Genomic DNA, 9,465 nt, shown 5'->3' with positions numbered 1-9,465 from the left:
GACAGCATCCATACATCCCAGTTTACCAAAACACTCTGTCTGAGGATCCTCCAGATCTACACCTTTACCTCATAAACACCATTAACACAAGGCTTGACTAAACAGATATGTTTTCAGCCTAGACTTAAACGCTGAGACTGTGTCTGATTCCCGAACACTACATTCTTGACTTTAATGCCTCTGTAGAAAAGAAAAAAAGAAAGGACAACTTTATTCATCACACACTTGTGAAATTCCTCTCTGCATTTAACCCATCTGAAGCAGTGAACACACACGTGAGCAATGAGCACACACACATACCCAGAGCAGTGGGCAGCCATGCTAACAGCGCCCGGGGAGCAGTTGGGAGTTCGGGGCCTCGCTAAAGGGCACCTCAGCCCAAGGCTGTCCCATATTAACCTAACCGCATGTCTTTGAACTGTGGGGGAAACCCACACAGGCACGGGGAGAACATGCAAACTCCGCACAGAAAGGCCCCCGCCGGGCTCAAACCCAGAACCTTCTTGCTGTGAGACGATGGATCATACATTATGGAAGGGAGTGATTGGGATAAACAGCATAGGCAACTGTAACACCAATGGGCTCCTACTCCTAGAAACCTGCTCCATCCATAAGCTTCTAATCACAAACACGGTCTTTCGCCTTCCCACCTGCAACAAGACGTTGTGGATGCACCCACGTTCTAAGCAGTGGCATCTGCTGGACTACGTCATTGTCAGGCAAAGGGACAGGCAGGATGTCAGAGTCACGAATGCTATGGGTGGGGCAGAGTGCTAGACAGACCATCGCCTTGTGATCACAAAGCTCAACATGAAGATTCAACCCCCAAGAAGACCACAGGGGAAAAAGGTCCCCAAGCGAGTGGACGTCACCAGGCTTAAGAACAAACAAGTCCAACAGGCTTTCACTGAAGAACTGAACAGTAAACTTGAGTCCCTCAACTTCGACTTGCAAGACATCAAGTCAGACTGGGCAGCTCTCAGGGACACTATGCATACCGCTGCCTCAAAGACTGTTGGCCCAACAGCACATAAGCATCAGGACTGGTTTGATGCAAACAATGACTAAATCCAAGCACTGCTGGATGAAAAACACTGCATCCATAGGGCTTACAGCAACGACCCCACATCTGCATCCAAGAAAGCTGCTTACAGCAACATCAAGAGAACAGTGCCGCTAGAGTTCCGTCATATGAAGGACAAATGGCTCAGCAAGAATGCGGACGAATTGCAGTCGTATGCCTACTGTATCGACATGAAGAACTTCTACAGTGCACTGAAGGCTGTCTGTGGCCCCACTCCATCAGGATTATCCCCCCTCCTCAGTGCTGATGGTAAAACCTTGATCTCAGACAAGGAAAAAACACTGGCGCACTGGGCAGAGCACTTTGAGAGTGTACTAAATCGCCCTTTTGCCATCAACGAGGAAGCAATTGCAAGACTACTGCAAGTGCCAACTGACCACTCACTTGATGAGCTTCCCACTTGAAGTACTGAAAATTGTGAAACACCTTTCAAATGGAAAAGCACCTGGCACAGATTCAATTCCAGCAGAAATATACACCGCTAGCAGCCCACAGCTGATCACAAACTAACCACTCTCTTCCAATCCATGTGGAACCAAGAGCAGCTGCCACAAGAATTCAAAGATGCCTCCATTGTCCACCTCTATGAGAAGAAAGGCAATCGGCAAGTATGCGACAACTACAGTGGCATCTCTTTTACTGTTCATTGCGGGAAAGATCCTGACAAGAATTCTCCTGAACCGCCTAAATGCTCACCTCAAGATCTATTCCCCGAAAGCCAGTGTGGATTTAGGCAGGGTCGCAGCACTGTGGACATGATCTTCGCAGCACGCCAGCTCCAAGAGCAGTGTCAGGAGCAGAATGTCAGCCTTTACACCACTTTTGTGGACTTGACCAAAGCGTTTGACACTGTCTCTCGTGAAGGACCGTGGAAGATTATGGCAAAGTTCGGCTGCCCGGCCAGGTTCATCTCGCTGGTCAAACAATTCCACGAGGGAATCCAGGCCAGCGTGCAGGGTGATGGAAAGTTCTCCAAACTGTTTCCAGTCTCAAATGGCGTGAAACAAGGGTGTGTGTTGGCCCCCACCCTCTTTAGCATGATGTTCTCAGCCATGCTGTCTGACACATTCCGAGATGGCGACATTTGCGTCAGTTTGAGGTTTAGAACTGACAGCAAGCTGTTCAACCTCGGGAGGCTGCAGGCAAAGACGGAAGTGCAGGAGGACATTGCCCATGACTACTTATTCACTGATGACTGCGCACTGAATGCTGGCACTTGGTCTGAAGTTCAGAGAAGTGTGGACTTATTCTCCAAAGCAAGCAACGACTTCGGCCTGACAATCAACACCAAGAAGACCGAGGTGATGTACCGACCAGCTCCATCTACCCCCTACACAGAGTTATCAATAACTGTCAGCAGCCAAAACCTCTCAGCAGTAGACAAGTTTGTCTACCTTGGCATCACACTGTCACGATCCTGCAACATCGGCAGCGAAGTGTCTTACAGGATAGCCAGGGCCAGTGTGGCCTTTGGCAGACTTCAGGACAGGGTATGGGACAGGAGAGGTGTCAGCTTGGAGACCACAATAAAAGTCTACTGGGCGGTGGTCCTCCCCTCCCTTCTATATGCTTGTGAGACATGGACAGTGTACAGCTGTCACACCAAGCAGCTCCATGCTTTCCACATGAGGTGCCTCAAGAAACTGCTGAAGATCAAATGGCAGGACAAAGTGCCAGACACTGAGGTGCTCAAAATCACAAACCTGGAGAGCATTCACGCAATCGTCATGCGCTCCCAACTGAAATGGGCTGGTCATGTCTGCCGCATGGATGACACTCTCCTACCAAAAAGACTGTGTTGTATGGCGAGTTGACCACAGGAAAACGCTCTCACGGAAGCCAGAAAAAAACTATTCAAAGACACTTTGAAAGCCTCCCTGCATGCCTGCAACATAAACACACACCTGGGAGGAAGAGGCTCAAATCTGCAGTAGTTGGCACTCCTTAGTGCGCTTGGGCATCTTTGCCTATGAAGCAAGGCGCACAGAGGCGTGAGAGCGCAAACACCAGCAGCGAAAAGCAGATCCAGCTTCAGCTGTCAGACCGGCTCACCCTCAGCTTCATTTCCCTGTCCCCACTGTAACAGACGTTTCAAAGTGAGGCTCGGTCTCTTCAGCCATCTTCGCACCCATACTGGCCAGTGATACCCAAAGTCATGGTCCTCTTCGCCAGCAAAGGAAGAACATCACTTAGAAGGCTGTTCCATAACTGTGGGGCTTTGTAAGAAAAGGCTCTGCCCCCTGATGTAGCCTTCACTATATGAGGTACCAGCAGATAGCCTGCACCTTTTGATCTAAGTAGGCGTGGCGGGTCATAGAGGAGCAGAAGTTCACTCAGGTACTGTGGTGCGAGATCATTCAATGCTTTAGGCAAGGCAAGGCAAGTTTATTTATATAGTGCATTTCATACACAGTGGCAGTTCAATGTGCTTTACAGAGATAAAAGCAAAACAGTAAACAATAGAAAATAAAATTACATAAAATAAAGGGGGAAGAAGAGAGAAAAAAATAAGCATTAAACAATAGTAGAAATAAAATAATAAAATGAAGTAAAAGTTCAGTAAAAAAACAGCAGAATAAAATGGAATAAAAGTTAAGTTTGAAACATGAAGAGACTGTAAAAGTTAAGTAAAGTTTAAAACATATAAAGATGGTGATATTAATCAGTTAGCAGAAAGCATCTGAGAACAGCTTGGTCTTTAGTCTAGATTTAAATCTGCCAACAGCAGGAGCATTTTTAATGTCCTCTGGGAGTTGGTTCCATAGCTGTACTGCATAGTAGCTAAAAGCTGCTTCACCACACTTTGTTTTAACAACAGGTTTTACCAGTAAATTTTTCTGTTTCGATCTGGTAGATCTGATTGGGTTAGGCCGCTGCAACATATCAGAGAGGTAATTGGGCCCTGTACCATTTAGAGATTTGTACACCAGCAGCAATGCTTTAAAGTCAATTCTGTAGCTTACTGGAAGCCAGTGAAGGGACCTTAGAATTGGAGTAATGTGCTCTGTTCTTTTTGTTCGTGTGAGAACCCTAGCCGCTGTATTTTGAATCACCTGAAGTCGTTTGATGGTCTTTTTTGGCAGGCCTGTGAAAAGGCCATTGCAGTAATCAACCCTACTAGAGATGAAGGCATGTATAAGTTTTTCCAGATCATTTTTTGACACAAGTCCTCTTAGTTTGGGTGTGAGAGATCTCTTAGTTTTTTAGGTGATAAAATGCCGATTTAGTGATTGCTTTCATGTGACTGTCAAAGTTTAGCTCGCTGTCAATGAAAACACCAAGATTTTTAACCATATCTTTTGTTTTAATCCCCTTTGTGTCAAGAATAGTGGTAATCCTGAGTCTTTCATCTTTTTTCCCAAATAGAATTACTTCTGTTTTATCTGTGTTCAGCTGAAGAAAATTTTGTGACATCCAGTTGTTGATTTGGTCGATACACTGGTAGAGACATTCAAGGGGGGCATAATCATTAGGTGATAGAGCAAAATAAATTTGGGTGTCATCTGCATAGCAGTGATACAAAATTGAGTTGTTCTTGATAATTTGTCCAAGTGGGAGCATATAAAGTTTGAATAGTAATGGTCCAAGGATCGACCCCTGGGGGACACCACAGGTCAAGGACATTGATGTTGAGGTACAATTTCCCATGGTAACAATGAAGCTTCTATCTTTTAAGTATGAATTTAACCAATTGATAACTTTACCGGTCAACCCAACCCAGTGTTCAAGTCGATATAGCAGTATGTTGTGATCAACAGTATCAAAAGCTGCACTGAGGTCCAGTAACACCAGGACCGATGTTTTGCCTGCATCAGTATTAAGACGTATGTAATTTATAACTTTAATCAGTGCTGTTTCAGTGCTGTGATTGGCACGAAATCCTGACTGAAAGTTATCAAAACAGCTGTTTGATATCAAGAAGGCAGTTAATTGATTGAAGACAATTTTTTCAAGGATTTTCCCGATAAATGGTAAATTTGATATTGGCCTGTAGTTGATCAATACTGAAGCATCCAGATTATTCTTTTTAAGTAGGGGCTTTACAACGGCTTTTTTCAGGGACACAGGAAAAATGCCAGTCTCTAGGGATGTGTTTATGATCTGAAGCACATCTGTAATTATGAGGTGAAGAACAGACTTAAAAAAGTTGGTGGGCAGAATGTCCAATTCAGATGTTGAGGAACTGAGATTTTGTACAGTTTTTTCAAGAGTCTCGTAATCAATCAAACAAAATTCTGACATTGTGTTGAAATTGTCTGTCTGTGTCACTGGTGATTGCAGCTTTTCAGTTATTTGCAACTGAGATACATTATGAGCAATATTCTGCCGTATTTTATCAATTTTACCTTTGAAAAAGGATGCACCTCATTGCATTTATTAACGGAGAGAAGTTCAGGTGCTAATTGTGGTGGGGATTAGTTAGCTTCTCTACTGTTGAAAATAGCACATGGGCATTGTTCATATTCCTGTTGATGATGTTGCAGAAGAAAGACTCTTGCTCTACCAATTTCATAATTATATTTACAAAGCATCTCTTTATGGATTTGATAATGGATGTGAAGTTTAGATTTGCGCCATTTTCTTTCAGTCTTCCTACATTCTCTCTTTAGCAGTTTAACAGCTGGGTATTGCTTCCATGGTGCTTTCTGCTTATCATTGACTCTTTTGATTTTGAATGGAGCAATATCATCCATAATTTGGGTCATATTTAAATTAAAAAATTTCCAGTAAGTCGTCTACAGAGTCTGACATTTTAGTTGAGATCCGTGAGAGAGCTTGCTCAAAGAGAAAACGTGTTGTCGTTTATGACTCTCCTACCCATAGTCGAGCTGTTCTGAATGTGAGGGGACATAGAAACATCAGAGAAAACACAGAAATGATCAGATAAGGCCAGGTCAACAGCAGTAGTAGAAACAGTAAGACCCTTTGCGATAATGAGGTCAAGGGTATAACCACGAGAGTGGGTCGGCCCCTGTACATGTTGTACTAGGTTGAAGTTGTCAATAAGTGCAAGTAGTTCTCTGGCATAAGTGTTTTCAGGATTATCTACATGCAAGTTAAAATCCCCAGATATAATACGACAGTCAAACTCTAAGCAAATGACTGACAACAGTTCACCAAACTCTTCCAGAAAAACTTTGGCTGAATGTCTCGGAGGCCTGTAAAGTTAATAACAATATGTTAGGAGAGCATGTAACAAGTGCACATAAGTGTTCAAAGGATGTAAAATCACCAAGTGGGGACTGTTTACATTGAAAAGAGGCTTTGAATATATTTGCGATCCTTCCACCTTTCCCATGTCGGGTAGCACTCATCTCATCTCATTATCTCTAGCCGCTTTATCCTGTTCTACAGGGTCGCAGGCAAGCTGGAGCCTATCCCAGCTGACCACGGGCGAAAGGCAGGGCACACCCTGGACAAGTCGCCAGGTCATCACAGGGCTGACACATAGACACAGACAACCATTCACACTCACATTCACACCTACGGTCAATTTAGAGCCACCAGTTAACCTAACCTGCATGTCTTTGGACTGTGGGGGAAACGGGAGCACCCGGAGGAAACCCACGCGGACACGGGGAGAACATGCAAACTCCGCACAGAAAGGCCCTCGCCGGCCACGGGACTCGAACCCGGACCTTCTTGCTGTGAGGCGACAGCGCTAACCACTACACCACCGTGCCGCCCCAGGTAGCACTCATGAAATTAAAATTTGGGAGAGCTGCTTCAATAAGGGTGGTAGCACTCTTTAAAGGTCAATAGTAGTATTTTATAATCAATGTGAAATTTGACCGGGAGCCAGTGCAGTGTGGATATGACAGGGGTGATGTGGTCATATCTTCAAGCTCTAGTAAGGACTCTTGCTGCTGCATTTTGAGCTAACTGGAGCTTGTTTAAGCTCCTACTGGAACATCCAATAATCCAGCCTGGAGGTAACAAAAGCATGAACTAGTTTTTCTGCATCGTGTAGTGACATTACATTTCTTATCTTAGCAATACTTCTGAGATGAAAGAAAGCTATCCGGGTAATGTTATTAATGTGAGTTTCGAATGAAAGACTGGGATCAATAACCACTCCGAGGTCTTTTACTGCTGCACGTGAAGAAACAGAAAGGCCATCCAGAGTTACTGTGGAATCAGAAAGCTTACTTCTAGCTGCATGTGGTCCGAGTACAAGTACTTCAGTCTTGTCAGAGTAAAGCAGAAGGAAGTTAATAAGCATCCAGTGTCTAATGTCCTTTACACATTCCTCAATTCTATTAAGCTAGTGTCTCTCATCTGGTTTTGCAGAAACATACAACTGTGTGTCATCAGCATAACAGTGGAAACTAATACCATGCTTATGAATAATATCACCCAGAGGTAACATATATAAAGAAAAAAGCAGTGGGCCTAAGACAAAACCTTGTGGAACACCAAACTTTACCTCAGTACGTCTAGAAAAATCACCATTTACATCAACATACTGATGGCGATCAGTTAGATAAGACCTGAGCCAGGAGAGGGCCGTTCCCTTAACTCCCACAACATTTTCTAGTCTATCCATAAGAATGGAATGATCAATGGTATCAAATGCTGCACTAAGGTCAAGCAACACACGCAGCGAGACACAGCCCTGATCAGACGCCAACAGTAGGTCGTTTACTACTTTAACCAGTGCTGTCTCTGTGCTATGATGAGGTCTAAATCCTGACTGATACATTTCATGGATGTTATTCCTATGTAAATATGAGCATAACTGCTGTGCCACAACTTTTTCAAGGATCTTGGAGATAAAGGGGAGGTTTGATATTGGCTGATAATTGGACAGCTGACAGGGATCAAGGTCAGGTTTTTTAATCAGGGGTTTGATAACTGCTAGTTTAAAGGATTTGGGTACATAGCCAATTGTAAGAGATGAATTTATTATTTTTAGAAGCGGTTCAATTACTTCAGGCATTATCTGTTTGAATAGACGTGTAGGTAAGGGATCTAGTACACAAGTTGAGGCTTTTGATGCCAAGATTAATGAAGGTAATTAAATTTTTCTAAGGGGAGTAAAACATTCTAATTGCTGATCTGATACAGTTATATTGTTAACTACAGGGTCACTTACACTGTCTGACTTACATTGTCTTAGTAGTTTGAATTTTTTATTGGATAATCTCTATTTTGTCATTAAAAAAATTCATGAAGTCGTTGCTATTACATACTGCAGGTGTGCATGTGTCTATAGTGGACTTATTCCTGGTTAATTTTGCTACAGTATTAAATAGGAATCTAGGATTATTTTTGTTATCTTCTATTAGGGAGGAGAAATATGTTGATCTCGCAGCACTAAGAGCTTTTCTATACTTCAGGAAGCTCTCCTTCCACGCTAATTTGAATGCTACCAATTTTGTTTGACGCCATTTACGTTCCAATTTTCGAGTGGTCTGTTTTAAAGTGTGAGTGTCATCGTTATATCAGGGTGCTAATTTTTTCTCTCTGATCGTTTTCCTTTTTAGAGGAGCTACATTATCTAAAGTATGGCAGAATGTTGACTCTAAGCATTCAGTTGCCTGATCAAGTTCTGCAGGGGCTGACAGTGACCCAATCAAAGTTGACAGCTCTGGGAGATCATTTATAAAGCTCTGTGCAGCAGTTGATATGAAAGTATGTTTAATACAGTAGCGTGGTGAGGTGCATATATTATTACTCAGACATAGTTTGAATGAGATGAGACAATGATCTGAGATAACTTCAGACTGTGGAAGTATGACTATATTGTCTACGTTTAATCTGAATGTTAATATTAGATCGAGGGTGTGACCACCATTATGGGTCGGTCCTATGACATTCTGCTTAATCCCGACTGAATCTAAGATGGACACAAACGCTGTTTTTAAAGGGTCTTCTGGGTTATCAAAGTGAATATTAAAATCTCCGACAACTAAAGCTTTGTCTAAGGAAATAACCAGATCTGAGATAAAATCTGCAAATTCAGAAAGAAACTCAGAATATGGCCCCGGGGGCCTGTAAATAATAAGCAATGGAATTAACTGGGTAGACTTATTTTTCGAGGCTACATACATTATATGAGTATGAAGAACTTCAAATGTATTAAATTTATAACCAGGTTTGTGTGTTACACCTAGATAATCGTTATAAATAACCGCGACGCCTCCTCCTCTGCCAGTTAGACGAGGCTGGTGTATATAACTGTATCCAGGAGGACTCGCTTCATTTAATGCTATATATTCATTTGGCTTAATCCATGTTTCTGTTAAACACAGTACATTAAACTCCTGATCAGTAATGAGTTCATTAACCATTAGCGCTTTAGATGTAAGAGATCTAATATTTAATAGCCCCACCTTTAGATCAAAGGTGCTGGCAGCAGCTGTACAGTCAGTCTGATC

This window comes from Neoarius graeffei, chromosome 6, assembly GCF_027579695.1.
Source record: "Neoarius graeffei isolate fNeoGra1 chromosome 6, fNeoGra1.pri, whole genome shotgun sequence".
NCBI classification, from domain to species: Eukaryota; Metazoa; Chordata; class Actinopteri; order Siluriformes; family Ariidae; genus Neoarius; species Neoarius graeffei.
The sequence above is the reverse complement of the archived record's forward strand: the minus strand, read 5'-3'. Positions refer to the sequence as shown.